Raw genomic sequence first — 22,355 nt, 5'->3', positions numbered from 1 at the left:
GGAAAGGCCACGACCCAGGAGCAGGACGTTTTGTGTAATGTGAGGTACAGATTGATGGGTGGGTTTGTTTATAGTGTGGTTTGGAGGGTCAGGAGATGATTATGAATGGTCAGGGAGCAATTGGAAAAAGAGAAATGGGAAGGCGGGGGGGGGGGGGGGGGGGGGGGGGGGGGGGGGGAAGACAGGATTGCAGGGTGGGGGTCAGTGATTGCATGATATGGGTGTCTATTTGTTGGAGAGGTTTACAGATTTTCATGGTGGGCTGGGATCAACACTCCTCTTCCTCCCAGCCCACAACCAATGCTAGTGAAAAATGTGCCTCTTCAAAATGGCAGACATTGCTTCTCTTTAGTTGCTGGGTCTTCTGAGGCTAGGGAATCCTGGCCAGAACATGTTAAGCTTCAGTCAGGGATAAAATATTAGGCACACAAAATAGTCAAATGAACAATCCACTTCTTGGGAGGAATTCAGTTGGCCGCACCCCCTGCTTCTGTTAAACCTGGAAATGGGTTTGTGTTTGGGACTTTTTTCGATCTTCGTTTCCCCTCTGACCAAACCCCCCTGCTTTTGAGGGTTAAAATTCTTGCCTAGGTGTCAGCCATGGCTCAGTGGGTAGTACTGATACCTTTGAGTAAAAGGTCATGGATTCAAGTCCCTCTCCAAAGACTTGAGTGCATAATCCAGTCGGACCCTCCGTTAAGGTACTGAGGGAGTGCTGTATTGTTGGAGGTACCACTTTCCACTGTGATACCAGACCTTCTTTTTGGGTCATGTAGGTGATTCCATAACAGTATTGCAACCAGCATTACAAAATCAGATTAACTGGTCACTATCGCATCTGCATCCCTGTTTGTCAAACTTTGCTGCCACCTTTCCAATATTAACAGTGACTGCACTTCAAAAGCTCACAATTGGCTGTCACAAGCTTGAGACATTCGGAGGTTGTGAAAATCATATCTCTTTTTAATGCAAGTTCATTATTTTTCCTTCTGCAAGAAGATCTCCTGTTCTGTCGCAGATCTCTGAAAAAGGGCATGCTACCATTTGAACCAGTGATCATGCTTTGCCAGTAGTTGTCAGTCACCACTCGCCTTCAATCCTTTGTCACTGGCTTCTTTCAGACAACTCCAATAGCACAATTTCCGTTTATGTGGGCTGGAACTCTTCAAGTCCCCATTGGTTTGGATCAGTTGCTAATGAGAACATTAGAACAAAAAGTGGAAAGTTAGGCAGATTAATTGCAAACGAAAATAGGAAGATTGAGAACTAGCTTTATATCTGTGTTAAGCTGACAGGATGCAGGCATAAATGGGTCATTTTCAGGCTGGCAAGATGCAATGAGTGGTGTGCCACAGGCTCAAGTGCTAGGGCCTTAACGTTCCACAATTTTCCCAAATGATTTGGATGAAGGGACCAAAGGTATTATTGCTAAGTTTGCTGATGACACAAAGATTGGTTGGAAAGTCAATTGTGAAGAGGACATAAGGAGGCGATAAAGGACATAGATTAGTTAAGTGAGTGGGCAAAGATCAAACAAAGGAAGCATAATGTGGGAAAAAGTGAAATTATCCCTTTGGATTTAGGTTTATTGTCACATGTGCTGAGATACAGTGAAAAGCATTGTTCTGCGTACATTGCAGACAGATCGTTTCATACATGAAAAAACATAGGACATACAATAGATACACAATGTAAATATATTGCCACAAGCATCGGGTGAAGCATACGGAGTGTAGTTCTACTCAGTAGAGAAGGTGTGTGGAGAGGTCAGTTCAGTCAATAAGAGGGCTTTCAGGAGTCAGGTAACAGCGGGGAAGAAGCTGTTTTTTAAATCTGTTTGTGCGTGTTCTCAGACTTTTGTATACCCTGCCTGATAGAAGAGATGGGAAGAGAGAATAGCCCAGATGGGAGGGGTCTTTGATTATGCTGCTTGCTTTCCTAAGGCAGTGGGAGATGTAGACAGAGTCACTGGATGGGGGGTGGGTTTGCGTGATGGACTGAGCTGTGTTCACGACTCTCTGTAGTTTCTTCCAGTCTTGGGCCGAGTAATTGCCAGACTGTGATGCAGCCAGATAGGATGCTTTCTATGGTGCATCTGTAAAAATTGGTAAGAGTCAATGTGGACATGCTGAATTTCCTTAGTTTCCTGAGGAAGTACAGGCGCTGTTGTTCTTTCTTGGTCGTAGTGTCGGCGTGGACCAGGATAGATTGTTGGTGAGGTGCACACCTAGGAATTTGAAGCTATCAACCATCTCCACCATGCCACCATTCATGCAGACAGAGATGTGTACGATACTTCACTTCCTGAAGTCAATGTCCAGCTCCTTAGTTTTGCTGACGTTGAGGGAGAGATTGTTATTGTTTCACCATGCCGTTAGGTTCTCTATCTCCCTCCTGTACTCTGACTCATCATTGTTTGAGATCCGACCCATTACAGTCCTGTCATCAGCAAAGTTGTAGATGGAGTTGGAACCAAATTTTGACACATAGTCACGTATGTAGGGAGTATAATCTGGGGCTAAGTATGCCACCTTGCGGGGCCTGGTATTGAGGACTATGGTGGAGGAGGTGTTGTTGTTTATCTTTATTGATTGTGGTCTATGGGTCAGGAAGTCAAGGGACCAGTGGCAGAGAGAGGAGCCAAGACCTAGGTTTTGGAGCATGATATGAGCTTGATTGGGATTATGATGTTGAAAGTGGAGCTGTAGTCAATGAATAGGAGTCTGACATAGAAGTTCCAGGGATGAGTGTAAGGCCAGGGGGATAGCGTCTGCTGAGGACCGGTTGTAGCAGTATGTTAATTGCAGTGGATCAAGGCATTCTGGGAGTATGGAGTTGATGTGCCTCATGACCAGCCTCTCAAAGCACTTCATAACAATAGGTGTTAAAGTCACCAGACGTAGTCATTGAGGCATGTTGCCTGCTTCTTCTTTGGCACCGGTATGATGGTGGTCTTCTTGAAACAGGTGGGAACCTTGTAACAGAGTAGGGAGAGGATAAAGATGTTGGTGAACACACCCGCCAGTTGGTCCACATAAGATCTGAGTGCACGACCAGGGACTCCATCAGGACCCGTTGCTTTCTGAGGGTTCACTTTCAAGAAAGCAGATCTGACTTCGGAAGCTGTGATGGTGGGTATGGGTGTGTCAGAGGCTGCTGGGGCAGTTGACAACAGTTTGTTGGTTCCCTGCTCGAAATGAGCACAGAATGCATTGAGTTCCCGGAGAGGGGTGTGCTGCTGCCAGAGATTCTTCTTGTTTTTGCTTTGTAGTCCGTTATGTTGTTTAAGCCTTGCCACAACCGATGAGAGTCTGTGTCATTCATCTGTGACTCTAGCTTAGTCTGGTAGCGTCTCTTGGCATCCCTGACGGCTTTGCGGAGGTCAAACCTAGATTTCTTGTATAGGTTAGAGTCGCCTTTCTTGAATGACTCAGACCTGGCCTTCAGTAGGGAGTGAATTTGCAGATTAAACCATGGTTTCCAGTAGGGGAACATACATACTACCTTCTTTGGCACGCAATCTTTTACACATTTTGGCAGGAAGAATAAAAAGAAGCATATTATCTAAATGGCGAGAGATTGCAGGGATCCGACATGCACCGGGATCTAGGTATCCCAGTGCATGAATTACAAAAGGCTAGTATGCAGGTACAAAATTTTAGGAAAGTAAACGGAACGTTATTATTTATTGCAAGGGGAAATGAAGACAAAAGTTGAGAAGTTATGCTTCAATTATACAAGGCATTGGTGAGACTACATTTAAAGTACTGTGTACAGTATAGGTCTCCTTATGTAAGGAAAGATATAAATGAGTTGGAAACAGTTCAGAGAAGGTTTACCAGAGTAATACCTGGAATGGGTAGGTTGTCATGTGGGAAAATGTTGGCTGGACTAGGCTTATATCCGCTGGTGTTTAGAAGAGGAAGAGGCGACTTAATTGAAACATATAAGATCCTGATGAGTCTTGACCAGGTAGATGTAGAAAGGGGGCGGGATTCTTCGATCCTGAGGCTAAGTGTTGACGGCATCGTAAACGCTGTCACGTTTCACGACGGCGTCAACAGGTCCTCAGGAGCAGCGATTCCGAGCCCCTCAGTGGGCCAGCATGGCACTGGAGTGGCCACACCGCTCCAGCTGCCGATGCCGGCGTCAAATGGGCGCCGTGGGTCTGCGCATGCACACTGCGACCGGCGCGGTTGCACGCATGCGTGGTGGCTCCCTTCTCCACACTGGCCCCGCGCAACATGGCGAGGGCTACAGGGGCCGGCGCGGAGCAAAAGAGGCCCCAGCCCGAGAGGCCATGCTGCCGATCGGTTGGACCCCTCTCCCACCCCACCAGGCCGCCCCCGGATGGATGCGCGCTGATGCCCCGCCAGGTAAGACCACACGTGGATGGCGTTCCGGGACTCTGATTTTTTTTTACGGCCACACGGCCCATCCCGGACCACGCCGGCACCAATGGCCGGCATCGGGGCGGCGTCATGCGATTCGCGCCGGGCCCGGCGATTCTCCCGCCCGGCGTGGGCTGAGAGAATCCCGCCCAGGATGTTTCATCTCGTGGGAGAATCTAGAACTGGAGGACAGCGTTTAAAAATATGGAGCGCTATCTAAGGGCTGTGCCGTGCACGACTTAGGACACGAGAGGCTTCTCACGAGATTTACCCAGCTCGTTACGCCTCGTGAGATTTAACGGGTCTCGCTAGACAATGGGCGGAATTTTGATTTGCATATTGAAGTGAATAGATTGCCTCACTTGAATATGCCTTCACCAGATCTAAACAGCGCACGAGACCGAATATCCTCACCTTGGAGACTCTGGCCGGGAGTCGTTTAGCACTGGTCTCCACAAATATCGACCAAGCAGAACGGCACTTGTTGGGTCTCCCAGGCAATCGGAGGCCACTGGGTGGTCTCCCTCTGGGCAGGGTGCGGCCCTAGCACTGCTGATGCCACCTGGGCACCTTGGCATTGCCACACAGGCACCCTGGCAGTGCCACCCTGAATTGCCAAGGTGGCACTGGTAGGGGCACTGCCAGGATTCCAGGCGGGCAGTGCTAAGGTGCTCAGATGGCATTTTGTCTGGGCCAGGGATTGGGCCCAGGGTATTCCTGCCCTTATGAGATGGGTTAAGGAGGTCTAATCGGTATGTTGGGGCACTGGTAGGGTTTGGGGGTCGAGTTGGGGGTGGAGATATCGGGAAGCTGACCTCTTCCTGCACTGCGAGCTGAGCTCCTCAAGGCAGGAAATGATGGAAAATGCAACCTTGGAGCAGGGTCTTCCTCGCTGAGGCCCGAAGAAAGAATAGAGTTCCATCTAATAGAGGGATCATTCTTGCTAAACGCGGCCACATTGGGACTCTGTTTTTTCTGTTAAATCACACCCACGGTGTTGCCTATTTAAGACAGAAATGGGGGGGATTCCCACAGATTCCGCCCATTTTAAACTCTCTTCCTCAAAAAGCATTGGAAGCAGTTTCTTTGACTATTTTTAAGACAGAGCTAGATAGATTCTTGATAAGCGGGGGGGGGGGGGGGGGGGGGGGGGGAGAGTTACTGGGGTACGTGGAAATGTGGAGTTGAGGTTACAATCAGATGAGCTGTGAACCTGATGGAGCAGGCTGAGTTGCCTACCCCTGCTCCTAATTTGTATCCATGTGTTTTATAGAATTCACAGTGCAGAAGGAGGCCATTTAGCCCATCGGGTCTGCACCGGTCATTGGAAAGAGCACCCTACCCAAGCCCACACCTCCACCCGATCCACGTAACCCCACCCAACCTTTTGTTTTTGGACACTCAGGGCAATTTAGCATGGCCAATCCACCTAACCTGCTCATCTTTGGACTGTGGGAGGAAACGGAGCGTCCGGAGGAAACCCACGCACACGGGGAGAATGTGCAGACTCCGCACATTCAGTGACCCAAGCCGAGAATCGAACCTGGGACCCTGGAGCTGTGAAGTGACAGTGGTAACCACTGTGCTACCGCCCTTATAAAATCAATCAAATTAAGCTCAATAAATTAAAATGAGCCTGCAACTTTGTAACCCTCATAAACTATATCAACACTGAAGGAATCGGCATGTATACATTTAGCAACACACAAGTCCTCATTTAGAAGCTTAAATGATGACACGTTTCTTGAATCCATCATGTTTGATGAAAACTTAATTAAATGTATTATTGATTATCAATCTTGCTCCACGTTAAATTCAGATTACAGTATGAGCCTGTAAGTGATTGTGTAAAACAGACCACGATCAGGGCCTACCGATCGGCGGGCTGGCCTCTCCATTTTATATTTTTTAGCCAGAGGAGTAGGCTTGAAAACATTCAGGACTCACTTTTCTTAGTCCAAAATGGTAGACTGAAGAAATAGGATCCAGAGGGCCAAATTGGATAGAATTAAAATCAGACACGGGGAATGCAATGTGGCTTTACACCTCACTCATTCAAAGCAATGCAGACCACATGCAAAGTCCATGCTGTCCATTAGTTATAGTCATTATGGTATGAAACCCAAAGATCTATGTGAATGGTAAGGGAGGTGGTGTTGCTCTGTTATTTAAGGATGACATCCGGGCAATAGTAAGGGATGACATCGGTGCTATGGAGGATAAGGTTGAATCCATTTGGGTGGAAATCAGGAATAGTAAGGCGAAAAAGTCACTGATAGGAGTAGTCTATCGGCCACCAAATAGTAACGTTATGGTGGGGCAGGCAATAAACAAAGAAATAACTGATGCATGTAGAAATGGTACAGCAGTTATCATGGGGGATTTTAAAATACATGTCGATTGGTTTAACCAGGTCGGTCAAGGCAACCTTGAGGAGGAGTTTATAGAATGTATCTGCGATAGTTTCCTAGAACAGTATGTAATGGAACCTACGAGGGAACAAGCGGTCCTAGATCTTGTCCTGTGTAATGAGACAGGATTGATTCATGATCTCATAGTTAGGGATCCTCGCGGAAGGAGCGATCACAATATGGTGGAATTTAAAATACAGATGGAGGGTGAGAAAGTAAAATCAAACACTAGTGTTTTGTGTTTAAACAAAGGAGATTACAAGGGGATGAGAGAAGAACTAGCTAAGGTAGACTGGGAGCAAAGACTTTATGGTGGAACAGTTGAGGAACAGTGGAGAACCTTCCAAGCGATTTTTCACAGTGCTCAGCAAAGGTTTATACCAACAAAAAGGAAGGACGGTAGAAAGAGGGAAAATCGACCGTGAATATCTGAGGAAATAAGGGAGAGTATCAAATTGAAGGAAAAAGCATACAAAGTGGCAAAGATTAGTGGGAGACTAGAGGACTGGGAAATCTTTAGGGGGCAACAGAAAGCTACTAAAAAAGCTATAAAGAAGAGTAAGATAGATTATCAGAGTAAACTTTCTCAGAATATAAAAACAGACAGTAAATGTTTTGACAAATATATAAAACAAAAAAGAATGGCTAAGAAATATATTGGTCCTTTAGAAGATGAGAAGGTAGATTTAATAATGGGAGATGAGGAAATAAATGAGGAAGTGAACAGGTTTTATAGTCGATCTTATAGTCGGTCTTCAGAGTGGAAGACACAAATAACATGCCAGTGACTGATGAAAATTAGGCTATGACAGCTGAGGACCTTGAGATGGTTGTTATCACTAAGGAAGTAGTGATGGACAAGCTAATGGGGCTAAAGGTAGACAAGTCTCCTGGCCTTGATGGAATGCACCCCAGAGTGCTAAAAGAGATGGCTAGGGAAATTGAAAACGCACTAGTGATAATTTACCAAAATTCACTGGACTCTGAGGTGGTCCTGGCGGATTGGAAATTAGCGAACGTGACACTACTGTTTATAAAAGGAGGTAGGCAGAAAGCGGGTAATTATTGGCCAGTTAGCTTAACTTCGGTAGTAGGGAAGATGCTGGAATCTATCAACAAGGAAGAAGTAGCAAGGCATCTGGATAGAAATTGTTCCATTGGGCAGACGCAGCATGGGTCAATAAAGTGCAGGTCGTGCCTAACTAATTTAGTGGAATTTTTTGAGGGCATTACCAGTGCGGTAGATAACGGGAAGCCAATATCTGGATTTCCAGAAAGCTTTTGACAAGGTGCCACACAAAAGATTGCTGCATAAGATAAAGATGCATGGCATTAAGGACAAAGTAGTAGCATGGATAGAAGATTGGTTAATTAATAGAAAGCAAAGAGTGGGGACTAATGGGTGTTTCTCTGGTTGGCAATCAGTAGCTAGTGGTGTCCCTCATGGGCTAGTGTTGGGCCCACAATTGTTCACAATTTACATAGATGATTTAGAGTTGGGGACCAAGTGCAATGTGTCCAAGTTTGCAGACGACACTAAGGTGAGTGGTAAAGCAAAAAGTGCAGAGGAAGTCTGCAGAGGGATTTGGATAGGTTAAGTGAATGGGCTAGGGTCTGGCAGATGGAATACAATGTTGACAAATGTGAGGTCACCCATTTTGGTAGAAATAATAGCAAAAGGGATTATTATTTAAATGATAAAATATTAAATCATGCCGCTGTGCAGAGAGACCTGGGTGTGCTAGTGCATGAGTCGCAAAAAGTTGGTTTCAGGTGCAACAGGTGATTAAGAAGGCAAATGGAATTTTGTCCTTCATTGCTAGAGGGATGGAGTTTAAGACTCGGGAGGTTATGCTGCAATTGTGTAAGGTGTTAGTGAGGCCACACCTGGAGTATTGTGTTCAATTTTGGTCTCCTTACCTGAGAAACAAAATACTGGCGCTGGAGGGTGTGCAGAGGAGATTCACGAGGTTAATCCCAGAGCTGAAGGGGTAGGATTATGAGGGGAGGTTGAGCAGACTGGGACTGTACTCATTAGAATTTAGAAGGATGCGGGAGGATCTTATAGAAACGTATAAAGTTATAAAGGGAATAGATAGGATAGATGTGGGCAGGCTGTTTCCACTGGCGGGTGAAAGCAGAACTCAAAATATAGGGGAAGTAGATTTGGGACTGATATTAGGAGGAACTTCTTCACCCAAAGGGTTGTGAATCTATGGAATTCCTTGCCCAGTAAAGAATTTGAGACTCCTTCATTAAATGTTTTTAAGATAAAGATAGTTTTTTGAAGAATAAAGGGATTAAGGCTTATGGTGTTCGGGCTGGAAAGTGGAGCTGCGTCCAAAAAAGATCAGCCATGATCTCATTGAACGGCGGAGCAGGCTCGAGGGGCCAGATGGCCTACTCCTGCTCCTAGTTCTTATGTTCTTATGTTCTTTTGTTCTTAAGAACAGAAACACCGTCCTCTGTAAGATGGGAATTCTGACAATTCGACCTAAGTCAGACCAGTCACGGTTTTAAAAAGCTTTGAAAGTCATGGTGTTCAGCAAATTGTTAGATCTCTCGGGTTTCTCTTCCTGCAACACATATTTGTCTTTGAAGTCAACCTTGAACTGGATTGCTGACTTTTGAATTGGGATTTTGGGTTGTTCTGGCAGGCAATGGAAGCTGCTCATTTTTATTCTAAGAGGTCAAATACTTAAACTTAATTTTTGTCAAACCAGTCACAATGACATGGTACTGGAACCCAGTGGTCTGGACACAGGAGTCTAGTACAGCTACTTTATTTGATCCCACTGTTCTGGAAATGAATTGGATGTGTGAAGAGTTTTCAAACTGGTTGTTAGCGATGAGAAAATTATTCTCTTCGGTCAAGATGCCCAGGGCTGAGATATTGATCTTCTTTCTTTTGGATCTGGTGATGTCTTGTTGCACAGTGGGTGTTCATCACCAATGGAACAAGTCAGTTATCTGTCCGGCAGGCATTTGTTCCCTGTATGGATGGAGTGAGATGCATATGCACTTAGAACTGAACAATGGCATAATCCAAGAAGTACTAATGCTTTGATCGAAGAAGCCTCTCTAGGATTTTGTATTTCACTTTCTAATGCATGTTTTTAAAAAATATATAATGAGAACATGCTGAGCACATTGTCAGCAGGAGAACAGCACATTTGTATTGACTTTTCCTACCTCATTTTGTCCAATGATTCCACTCCAGAATCCGGAGTGATGGTCAAATCTGGCTTTGAAATCCCCCCCGGAAGGATGATTTTTTTTTTTGTTTTGGGATGGACTTCATCAAGGTCAGGAACATCTGCATCGCATTCAAGGATCAGGGCATAAATGCTGATGATGGTGGCATTGTGGCTATACCTGGGCCAATATAGTTTGAGTGTCATGGATCTTTCATTTATACAACAGGGGAGGAGGTCTGGAAGTGAATTCAAGATCCGCTTCCAGGTGGAAAAAACAACTCCTTGGACACAAGGGTCACTGTCAACCATTTGTCCGCCAGTGGATTGTGTATTCCCCTACTATACCTCACCCGGAAGATGGGCCTGATGGCTGCTATGTCAGATTGCAGGCTTAATAACTGACATGATAGTATTGTGGTTTTTATTTCCGGAAGGTTGTCTTTGTGATTACCCACATTCTTTTTTTTTAAAAGTGCCCAATTCTTTTTTTTTTGCAATTAAGGAGCAATTTAGTGTGGCCAATCTACCTACCCTGCACATCTTTAGGGTTGTGGGGGTGAGACCCACGCAGACACGGGGAGGAATGTGAAAACTGCGCATGGACAGAGACCCGGGGCTGGGATTGAACCGGGCCCTCGGCGCCATGAGGCAGCAGTGCTAACCACTGTGCCAACGTGCCACCCTATCTTCTGACATTCTAACCTGTAAAATTTACAATTTTCTTTCTTTGATCACAAAGACAGTGATACTGCTTGGTGCAGTTCCACAGCCAGAAGAAAGTGTCCAGCCAGGAGAAACTGCGACAACGGATGAACGGACATCGCGCAACAATCACCAGGCAGGAATGTTCCCTTCCAGTGGGGGAACACTTCAGCAGCAAAGGGCATTCAGCTTCTGATCTTCAGGTAAGCATTTTCCAAGGCATCCTTCAGGATGTGCGACAACGCAGAATCGTTGAGCAGAAACTTATAGCCAAGTTCCGCACACATGAGTACGGTCTCAACCGGGACCTTGGATTCATGTCGCATTACATTCATGCCCCACCATCTGGCCTGGGCTTGCAAAATCCTACCAATTGTCCTGGCTTGAAACAATTCACACCTCTTTAACCTGTGATTATCCCTCTCTCCAGTTGCTCCATTCGGACCTGTAAAGATTTAATTACCTGCAAAGACTCTCATTCAAAGTATTGTCTTGTATCATTGACTTTGTCTATTTATATGTTTCTGGAACCTACCTCTTCATTCACTGAGAAAGGAGCAGTGCTCCGAAAGCTAGTGATTTGAAACAAACCTGTTGGACTTTAACCTGGTGTTGTAAGACTTCTTACTGAGGAGAAAGTGGGACAGCTATTTATTCAGGAACATTTTCTACTCCCTTCCCCATGTGGGGTGAGCTACTATAACCTCATTACTGACAAAAAATGCTGCACTCTGTACCCTTCCAGTCAAAAGCTCCACCTTCCCCACATGCAGTGTTAGGTTCTGCAAACTTTACCAACTGTTATTACCTCTTCCGAACACCCAGCACTTCCACAATCTCAAAACAGACCCAGCAGAAAATAATCAGCAACTAACCTGAAAGTTGTTGATTATATACTTGAGTAGCACTGGTGGGGAATGCTTTTGCTGCTGAGCACCTTGTTCAGCTGCATATGTTTAAGAGAGTGCATTAGATAGAGCAACAAACCCCAAAAGGGCAAGCCTCATGCCAATTGAACATTAGGTGGCTGGCCGACATTACAGATGGCCAACTATGAACCCTTGCATTGCAAGCATGTAACCCCTACATTAATGCCCTCCACAAAATGTGTGTGCCAGGCAAGATGTGGACAGAAATATTGTGGATGCATTCCGTTGCCATATTTGCAACCACCGTGGTGCAATTACTGGCTTTGGAGCAAACGGTTTGGGGCCATTTTGCTCAGAGAGCCCAAAGCTTCAAAATCTCACATACCCAACTCTGTAATAAAATTATACTATGGCGGGTGGTAAGTGTCAGGCTGCCCATAATCCCAAAGGGCAACTTGAACAAGCTACCACAACAATTTGCAAATTATATTTTATGAGAAAGTACCTGAAACCAAAGGAAAAAGAATTTCAAACCACATGTGATGTTTCCATAAACTAAATCTAAACATTTGTTTTTTTTTAAACTTAAAGATTTTAATCTGTAAAATCTACTGTTGCTATGGGGTGATGGTGGTGGTGGTGGTGGTGGTGGTGGGGGGGGGGGGGGGGGGGGGGGTCTTACACAGAAATGTATGTATCTGTCCTTCATCTGATGTGAAGAGCCAAAACCTTTGTATCAAAACTTTGCAGACACATACAGTTTTATCTGAGGGTGGTGGCAGCTGCTTTTCCACAGGTATGTTTCCAGATCACACTGTTTGGCTCACATAACCACACCTCTAAAGTCTTTAACCTCTTGTTTAAATATGTTTTTCTCTTTTATCTTTAACTCTATTCCACTTCCCCTTCGAAGTTTCCTTTCTCGGAATGTAAATGTCATTCACATTATGTTATAGCCACGACTATTTAGGTAAAAGTTAACTTGCTGCTCTGCTCCATCAGATTACAATCAATGTCAATGTTAAATGTTCCTTTTGAAATATAGTAGTTAACTTCAAGTCACCTCCCTTATCTTCCTAATCTAAATTTCCATTCATGCTGCCCACTGGTACTCCATCTCAGCTCATATCCACTTCAAGTGACCGCTTTACACCTCGCCCCCTTTCGATGTTCTGAACCCCGCAGTCTACTGTCTTCAGTTTAATTAAGTTGTCCACAGGCATATTCATACACACAAGCCTGTCTCCCAATATACCATAGTGACGTTGGGAAAGTACTGAAACATATATTTAGGACGGAATTTGCCGAGCAACCCGTTGTGTGTTTTGCGGTGGGGGCAGGCAGCCTGCCATTGCCCAGTGGCGGGATCATCTGATCCTGCCGTTGTCAACCAAGATTCCCCATTGAATGCACCCCTCGCTGCTGGGAAACCCGTGGCAGAATGAGGCCATCGGCAGGACAGGAAACTCCCGCCAGCGTGAACAGCCATAAAGTTCCTGCCTTCGTCACAAGCTAACACACAGCTGTCTACAGAGAATCATATAAAGAATTAACAGCACCAAAACAGGCCACTCAATCCAGCTAGCCTGCTCCACATAAGTCTCCTTTCACCCTTCTTCATCTCACTTTATCAGCATAACCTTCTCTTCCCTTATCCCTCATGTACTAATCCAGTTTCCCCTTCATCTATCATATTTGCCTTAATCACGCCATGTGGTCATAAGTTCTACATTCTCACCGCTCTCAAAGTAAAACATTTCTCCTGAATTCCTTCTTGATTTTTCTTTAGTGACTATCTTATATTTATGGGGCAGGATTCTCCGTCGGCCGACACCAAAATCAGGAAACGCAATTGGCCGGAGAATCGGTACCGAAGCTGAAATCGCGGCAGGCGCCGATTTCACGCCAAATCGCAATTCTGAGTCGCCTCGACAGTGGCATCAATGCAGTCCGGAAAGGACGTACAGTAAACACCATTTGAATGTCATTCGAGGGCCTAACCAGGTATTCTCTAGGGCCTCCGCAATTCTCCACCTCCGATAGGCCGAGTTCCCGGATGTGGGCTATGGCGTCGGGATGGAGAGGCACGGAACACCATTGCCGCAGCCAGAAAGGCAGCCATGCAGCTGCGCACGCCGATGACTATCCACTGTGAATTTAAGGCCATGAGTAGTCTCGGATTCCTCCCAGGCCACCCCTCTACATGCCCTCTGGTCCCAGCCAACTCAGCAGCTGTATGGGTGCACTCCAGTGTATCCAATGCCACCTTGTTGGCTGGGATGAATGTGTGTGGGTAGCGTGATGTGTATCTGCGGCTGCAGCCTCCCGAGTGTCAATCATGGACCCAGCGAATCCCGTATCATTTCTCATTGGAATCGATTGTGTTCCATGTGGCGCTGGAGCTAGCCCATCCACAGTCTCTGCGCTGCGCTGTTGTCAACCCTTAGTCTCAGGAATGGAAAATCCAGCCCTCTGTGTCTGCCATGTACAAACTGCACCATAAATACCATGCACATTATATTGGCTTGTGAAACTTTTAGTCATTGAGGATGCCTGCCTGAAGCTGCTGTTTGATTCCCCTAAACATGCTACCAGGTATTGGTTCATCACTCAGTTTACCAGCAGCATTTAAATGAGCTAACTTTCTGGGGGAGCTGTGGCTGATACAGGATTTGTAGCCGTTGGTCTGCTGATTTTGAATCCACTTTTGGGGTAAGTTGATTTCCCTCCCTGCCCTCCCCTTCCCCAGCCCCCTGTCTCACCCGCCAACCACCATGCACAATGTCTGTTCTTCGGCCCTGGAGACCTGGTACCACATTGACACATACTATTGTGGTATCCAAAGATCTGTTGCTATTCACATTGTTGATATTGTTTCAGTTTAAACAGCCAATGAAATGACAGATCCACACATGGAATGGAACACATGAGCAGACTAACTACATTTCTCAGGAAATTCCTTCTTCTGGTGTTCTGACAGAGGATGAATCCATCATCATGGAAATAAACATGGTGGGAGAAACCATCAGCGAAAGTCTTACAGAAATATTGTCAGTCCTAGAAGAAGACATTTGCTGAATCTGTGAGCAGTCATTGAGAGTATCAGCCTGACAATTCCATGGGGTCCATAACCCTTGGGAATAATGTGGGTAAATTTCATGCAGGCTTTCCGGAGAATGCATGTAAATAAATGACAACCAGAATGAAAAGTGAGTTTATCTGGCTCTAAAAGATCATGTAGAAAACATAATGAAGTTGTCCATTAACACAATAAGGAGGGTAAATTAACTACCTTTCAGCTTCATAGACATTTACACAGAGTTCCTCATAGTGACATCTCCTTATCCAAGGGGTGTACGTCACCTGTTTCAGCTACTTAATTCTCCTGATACAGTGCCGGCATTGTAGCAGAGAAATAGAACAGCTCATTTATAATGGGTTTGACTCCACAAGGCGTCCATCCATCTTTTGATCTTACAGAGTTGTCTTGGCTGCTGGTCTTATGATATAAATATTTTGCTTTTATTGGATTTATTTCTGCTGCTGAATGGGCTTGTGAAGCCATCCATTATAAAAGAAAGAAATGTTTAGTGTTGAAATGTGTATTGCAGAGTGGAAATGTGGACGTGCAAGCTGCTCTCAATCTTATCTTCTTTTATGTCCCATATGGGAGAAATTCTGCACATATCAGGTGACGTAAACTCTGGTGTGAAGATACGTATAGTTGGGCAGCCACAGAGGTTTGCGATAGTAAAACACGGGTTTGCGTCTGCTGGGCAGCAAAACAATGGGGCCCGCTTCTTGTAATGTGAAATGCGAGGCAATATTGCACAGAAAATGAATGCCTCTTTCTGTATTGCTTCTTGGACAATAGTAATAGTGTCATTGTAAATGTGTAATAGTGTTGTGTGTGATGAAGACAAAGGTTGGGCGGGGTTCTCCATCCTGGGACACCCGGAATGCATTCCACGATGGGACGGACAATCGGGTGTAAATTGGGATGCTCCAACCCCCTGCTGGTGGGGTGAATGAGGTTCACGATGCGCGCTGGCAGGGGGATGTAAATAAATGCTAACGGATCTAAATGCTTCATTTGCATCTATTTAGTGGACCTGACACCCTATGGTCCGGCCTCCCATGATTCTCCGGTCCCCACGGCCGGGAATCACATGGCCACGGATCACTGTGGTCTCTACCAGCATGGCTCTGTTGTGGTGGGCCTCGCAGTGGGCCAGGGGAAGGTCCACCTTGTCAGGTCCACGCTGGTAGAGACCATCCATGGGCCACACCCCAGGGAGTGGAGGGGGAGGGTTTGGTGCCGATCCGCGATGCAGAGGGTGACCGGGCGTGGGACCTCGCTATCAGGCCACCCACTCAAGATGCAGGTCCGCTCGTGAGATTTCCTGGGAATCCCTTATACTCCACGCCATGCATATATTCGTATGGCAATAAATACGGAATTGCATCCCACTTTACAACCCCAAGGGAATCGTAAAACTAGTGCAATTAAGCTCTGGCGACAGAAGTCTTCAAAACGGAATTCAGCCCATAAGATACCTTAAAAAGTTTATTAACTGAAGTACCCTCCATTTTTTACATGCTGTGACTGTCGCCATGTGGGAGTGCCTTCCGGTGCTGTACCCACCTCCCATAACAGACTGCCTGGCAATATGCAAATTAATGCACACTCTACGGTTTGTATTCTTAAATACTTACCTTAGTTGCAATTTGGTAAAGTTAAGTGTTACACACCCAGGCTTCTCAGCCTTTTGGCTCAGTTCAAATGTGGCCTCTTCTGATTATCAGTTGGTTCTGAGCGGCCAGCCTTGATTATTTTTGAGTTAGGTGAATCTAAATACTAGCTTCAGTCGACCAAATATATCAGAAGAAGAGACTACCAAATCAGCATGAAAGGGAATAATACCTGAGCATCAAACCAAGGGGAAAACTGTCCAGGTGATGGTTACAAAAATGGGAAGAAAGCAAACCCATGGACCACACCCCTTTGTGCAAAGGGTCCTGTTTGACTGCTGTCATTTTCACGCTGCAGATATATTCTGCCCACAGGATTTTCCCGGCCATGAACATTTTCAATCTGATGTTAAAATACATCACTGGATGGTCAAAGTTTCTGCAAGCAGTCAAAGAGAAAAGGAATTAAGCCTGCTGTCAACCCCAACTACAAACTGTTGCAAAGGAACCGCGTACTGTTATGATACACATGTACAACCCCTATATCCCTGGTATGGATGTGCTGATGCTCGCACCTTGCCAGGTATATAGAGGGAATTGGACACAGCATTGAGGTCAACAACCTGTTTGGGATCTGGATCAGCAAGCTGCAGATCAAAGTAACCCTGAATGTAGAACTGAAGGGGAACGTGTTCAGGGAGCTGGTCAGGGATGCCCCAGAGTATAGCATCATCAAAGCACAGCCGATAAAGGAAGGAAAAGTATCAGTGCCATCTCAAGGGATTTTAACATCCCTCTCCCCATCAAGGCCCTGAGCGATCAAGCCAGCAAAGGGGGCTTGGAGAGCTGTTACGTATCTGGGAATGCATTATTGCTTGTTCTCCATCACGTGATGTTCAGTGATGTCAGCAGAATGTTGGCACGGGCTTTGAGCAAATCGCCATCTTGATTGCGTGAGCAACACCCTTAATAAACCTCGCATCATGTTTGACGAGAATCCAGAGTGTGGGCACCTTCAAACCTTATAACACGAGACAAAACTGGTGATGAGGATTGAGGCAGAAAAATAGCTGGAAAGAAGACTTTTGCCGACTAACTGTGGGACGGCATCGGGAACAATTGAAGATACTCAGGACCAGACTCGCATGCAGACAGGCGTCTGATGGAGCACTGCTGCCGATGTGAAGGTTTAGCAAAAGTTTTCGACAGCAACTGTGAGTAAGAAAACCAACAGTCGGGGAAGACTTGCTTGAGTGAAGTGAGTGGGGTCTAGTTTGCAGGGAATAGGGATTTCAAAGTCTGCTGACTCTGCCACTACTCAGGTGAAAAGATTAAATACTGAGACAAAATAGGGGAAAGATTTCCTAGTTGCTTGTTCAAGGGAATGTTCATGCCAGACATTCCAACACAGCGGGAAGGGAGGAATTGTAGACCCTAGGAGCCTGGATCCAAAAGTAATTGGCAGCATGGATGCGTTTTATGAAGATTAAGAAATATGGATTTCATATGAAGAAAGAGTCCAACTGTTTTCAATAGTTAATCAGACACCGGGGGACCTAAAGGTCACAACGTTCCTCAGCTCAGTTGGTCATAAAACATTTATGCTGCTGCAGAATCTTGTTCACCCAGCAAAACCAGGAGATAAGTCCTTCAATGAATTAAGGAAAATCTTAGAGGGGCATTACTCTCCTCAACTGTTATTGATTGCAGAAAGGTTCCCATTCCACCACCATGGTCAGGAAGAAAATGGAACCATTTTACAGTTTGTAGCGTCTTTAAGAAGATTAGCTCGATATTGTGAATTTGGTACACTTGCTATACTCTTTAAGGCAGGCTGGCCTGCGGATTACAGAGTGAAGCTATTCAGAGGAACTGCTTACTTTTAGTGATTTAACTCTAAAAGCTACTGAGGCGGTTGCCACATCTATGGAGCTTGCAACAATACAGGCTTCACAGATAGGGGTTGGAGCAAAGATCCCCAAAATGCATATCTAAAGGAATAGGGCTGGAAAGGTACAGCCATGTCACTGTTGTACACAGGTTGGACAATCAGCAAGGGAATGCTGGAGTAAATCAAATATATGCAAGAACTGTGGCAAGAAGAGTCACATTGCCAAGGCGTGTTGGGTTCAGGAAACTTCTACACCAAGAAGATGCAAGAAGAACAACACAAGCAAACAACCTTGTCGTGTCGACAGAATAGTGGATAAAACTCAAAATCACTCAAAAGGCAGCAAAATCAAACTACTGCAAGAGCTTATGGTAGGTGGCTTTTCAATGTAGGGTGATGAACAACATGTTTGGGCATATTTCAGAAGACGTTTGATAAAATCCCGCATAAGAGATTATTGTGAAGATTGAAGCATATAGGATTGGGGGAAGAGTATTGAGGTGGATAGAAAACTGGTTGGCAGAGAGGAAACAAAGAGTAGGAATTAATGGGTTCTTTTCAAATTGGCAGGCAGTAACTAGTGGGAGCTGTGCTGGGACCCCAGCTATTCACAATATATATTAATGATTTGGATGAGGGAACAAGATGTAACATCTCAAAGTTTGCAGATGATACCAAGTTGGGTGGGAGGGTAAACTGTGACGAGGATGCAGATGTCCTACAGCATGATCTGGCAGATGCAGTATAATTTGGATAAGTGTGAGGTTATTCACTTTGGAAGCAAAAACAGGAAGGCAGATTACTACCTGAACAGTCCAAAGATTTTTTTAATATAAATGTTTGTTATTGGGTTTTTGAACAAGGTATATTTACCGTTATGTTCGCAGAATAAGATATAAAAGAGAAGGGCACACACAAACATGCCAAAAACTAAAAAATAAATAATAAAAAATAAATAAAAAATAAAATAAAGTAACTGGTAAGGTATTAAGCACCAGTTCAACAGCAGCAACTCTGTACAATTGGCAATATAATTTCAACACATAAGTCGGCATCTGTTTGTGGGGGAGGGGATTGGAGACTGGGGAGGTAAATATACATTTGGGTGCCGGAGAAACAATTACAGTGGGCAATAATTGTCACTTGCTTCTCCCGGACGAATTTCGCTGCCGTTGTCGTCTCGCGTTCACCTCCGCTTCAGCCGTTCCTCCCGTCTTTCACCTGTATTCTCCTTGTTCTCTGTTCCTGTAGATGCCAAGTTTGTTATCGTTTCCCGTGCCCTCTTTCCGGCTGTCATTTCCCTGCCCCCCCCCCCCCCCCCCTCACCTCCCTGGTTCTCCTCTATTTTTCCCTGTCTCTTCCCTCTTCCCCCCTCCCCCCGCTTCTGCCCCATTAACCCCTCCTGTGGTTCGCCTTTCTTTCCTCTTAGATTTAGCTGTCCCCCCCCCCCCCCCCTCCCCTCTCCCGGTCTACCTCTCCCTCTCATGCCGTGGCTACTTTCCCCTGATTCTTGGCTACCTGGCTATTCTTCTGCTTGTTCGTTGGCCACAAACAGGTCCCGGAACAATTGCATGAATGGCTCCCACGTTCTATGGAAGCCGTCATCTGACCCTCGGATGGCGAATTTGATTTTCTCCATTTGGAGAGATTCTGAGAGGTCGGACAGCCAGTCTGCAGCTTTGGGTGGTGCTGTTGACCGTCAGCCGAACAGGATTCTACGGCAGGCGATCAGGGAGGCAAAGGCAAGGGCGTCCGCCCTCCTCCCCATGAATAGATCTGGCTGGTCTGAAACTCCGAAGACCGCCACTTTCGGACATGACTCTACCCTCACCCCCACCACTTTGGGCATTGCCTCGAAGAAGGCAGTCCAGTACCCCGCAAGTCTGTGGCAAGACCAGAACATGTGGGTGTGGTTGGCCGGATTCCTTGGCACCGTTCACATCTGCCCTCCACCTCCGGGAAGAACCTACTCATACGGGTTCTTGTTAAGTGGGCTCTATGTACCACTTCTAGCTGCGTCAGGCTGAGTCTTGTGCACGTGGAGGTGGAGTTGACCCTATGCAGTGCTTCGCTCCAGAGTACCCACCCTATCTTGATCCCCAAGTCCTCCTCCCATTTCTTTCCTGTTGCATCCAGTACGGTGTCGGCCCTTTCTACCAGTCGATCATACATGTCGCTACAGTTTCCTTTGTCTAGTATGCTTGCGTCCAGTAGTTCTTCCAGTAGTGTCTGTCGTGGCGGTTGTGGGTATGTCCTTGTCTCCTTTCGTAGAAAGTTTTTGAGTTGCAGTTACCTCAGCTCGGTCCCTCTGGCTAGCTGGAATTTCTCTGTCAGTTCATCCAGTGTTTCGATCCTGCCGTCCGTGTATAGGTCCATGACTGTAAGTGTCCCTCCGTCCTGTCCCCACTTTTTAAAGGTGGTGTCAGTCAACGCTAGTGTGAACCTATGGTTGTTGCAGATGGGAGCTTTGCCCGACATTTTGGTCAGGCCAAATTGCTGCCGTAGTTGGTTCCAGATCTGGAGGGTGGTTATCACCACTGGGCTGCTGGAGTGTTTTTTGGGTGGGGATGGGAGTGATGCTGTGGCGAGGGCCTGGAGGGAGGTTCCCAGGTAGGAGGCCTCTTCTGCACGCACCCACTTGGCTTCTGGCTCCTCGATCCATCCCCTTATTCGCTCGGACATCACCGCCCAGTGGTAGAATTGTAGGTTTGGGAGGGCCAGCCCCCCCCGGGTTTTGTTTTTTGTAGGACCTTCTTTGGGATCCTAGCATTCTACCCCCCCCCCCCCCCCCCCCCCCCCCCCCTGCATACGAACGCCATGATTAGTTTGTCTTGAGCCTTGGGGATGTAGATCGGAATGGAACTAAGTAGAAAGAGGTACCTGGGCAGTATGTTTATTCTGATCGTCTGGACTCTCCCCGCGAGGGAGAGTGGGAGTGTGTGCCATCTTTTCAGGTCCTTTTTAACTTCCTCCGTCAGACTGGTGAGGTTCCATTTGTGGATCCCTTTCCAGTAATGGGTTATTTGGATCCCCAGAGGGCGGAATTTGTGTCGGGCTTGTTTAAACGGCAGTCCCGTTAGTGCTGCCCCCCCTACTTGTGGGTACCGTGAAGATCTCGCTTTTGCTCATGTTGAGTATGTAGCCTGAGAAGGTGTCAAACTCTTTCAGGAGTGTGATAATTCCATCCATGCTACTTTGTGGATCCGAAATGTAGAGGAGCAGGTCATCTGCATAGAGTGAGACTCTGTGCTCTCTGCCGCCCCTTCGGATCACTCTCTAGCTTTTTGCTGCTCTGAGTGCAATTGCTAGTGCCTCGATCGCTAGAGCGAACAGCAGTGGGGACAGTGAACATCCTTGGCTGGTGTGCAGCCGCTGTGCAGCTGGAAGTATCGGGAGTTGGTGTTGTTGGTCAGTATGCTCGCGTTGTGTAGGAGTTTTACCCAGGAGGTGAACCCTGTTCCAAGTCCGAACCGCTTCAGTACCTCCAAGAGGTATTTCCATTCGACCCTGTCAAAGGCCTTTTCTGCGCCTCGGGATACGATCACCTCTGGTACTCTCTCCCCGGAGGGGGTCATTATCATGTTCAGTGGGTGCCTGATGTTCGAGATAAGCTGTCTGCCTTTGACAAAGCCTGTCTGGTCCTCTGTGACCACCTCAGGTACACAGTCTTCTAGCCTTTTGGCAAGGATTTTGGCCAGTATTTTGGCATCTGCATTCAGCAGTGAGATGGGTCTGTATGACCCACATTCCGTTGGGTCTTTATCTTTCTTAGGTATCAGCGAGATTGAGGCCTGTGCTAACGTGGGTGGCAGTGTGCCCCTTGCTAGCGAGTCTGTGAACATCTCCCGCAGGTGCGGGGCCAGCGCTGTTGCAAATGTTTTGTTGGAGTCCGCTGGGAAACCGTCTGGTCCTGGCGCCTTCCCCGCCTGCAACGGAGCTAATGCTGGCAATGATCTCTCCCAGTCCTAGTGGTGCCTCCAGGCCCTGTTTTCTGCCCTCCCCCACGACTCGTATGTTCAGTCCGTCAAGGAACCGTTTCATCCTGGACTCCCCCATTGGGGGCTCTGAGGTGTACAACCCTTGGTAGAAGGCCTTGAAGGTTTTGTTGATCTTTTCTGGTTCCGTTTCTAATGTGCCTCTGGTATCCCTGATTTGTGTAATTTCTCTGGTGGCTGCCTGCTTTCTCAGCTGGTGTGCCAACA

This window comes from Scyliorhinus canicula, chromosome 4, assembly GCF_902713615.1.
Source record: "Scyliorhinus canicula chromosome 4, sScyCan1.1, whole genome shotgun sequence".
Taxonomy (NCBI): domain Eukaryota; kingdom Metazoa; phylum Chordata; class Chondrichthyes; order Carcharhiniformes; family Scyliorhinidae; genus Scyliorhinus; species Scyliorhinus canicula.
Note: the sequence above shows the minus strand (reverse complement) of the source record.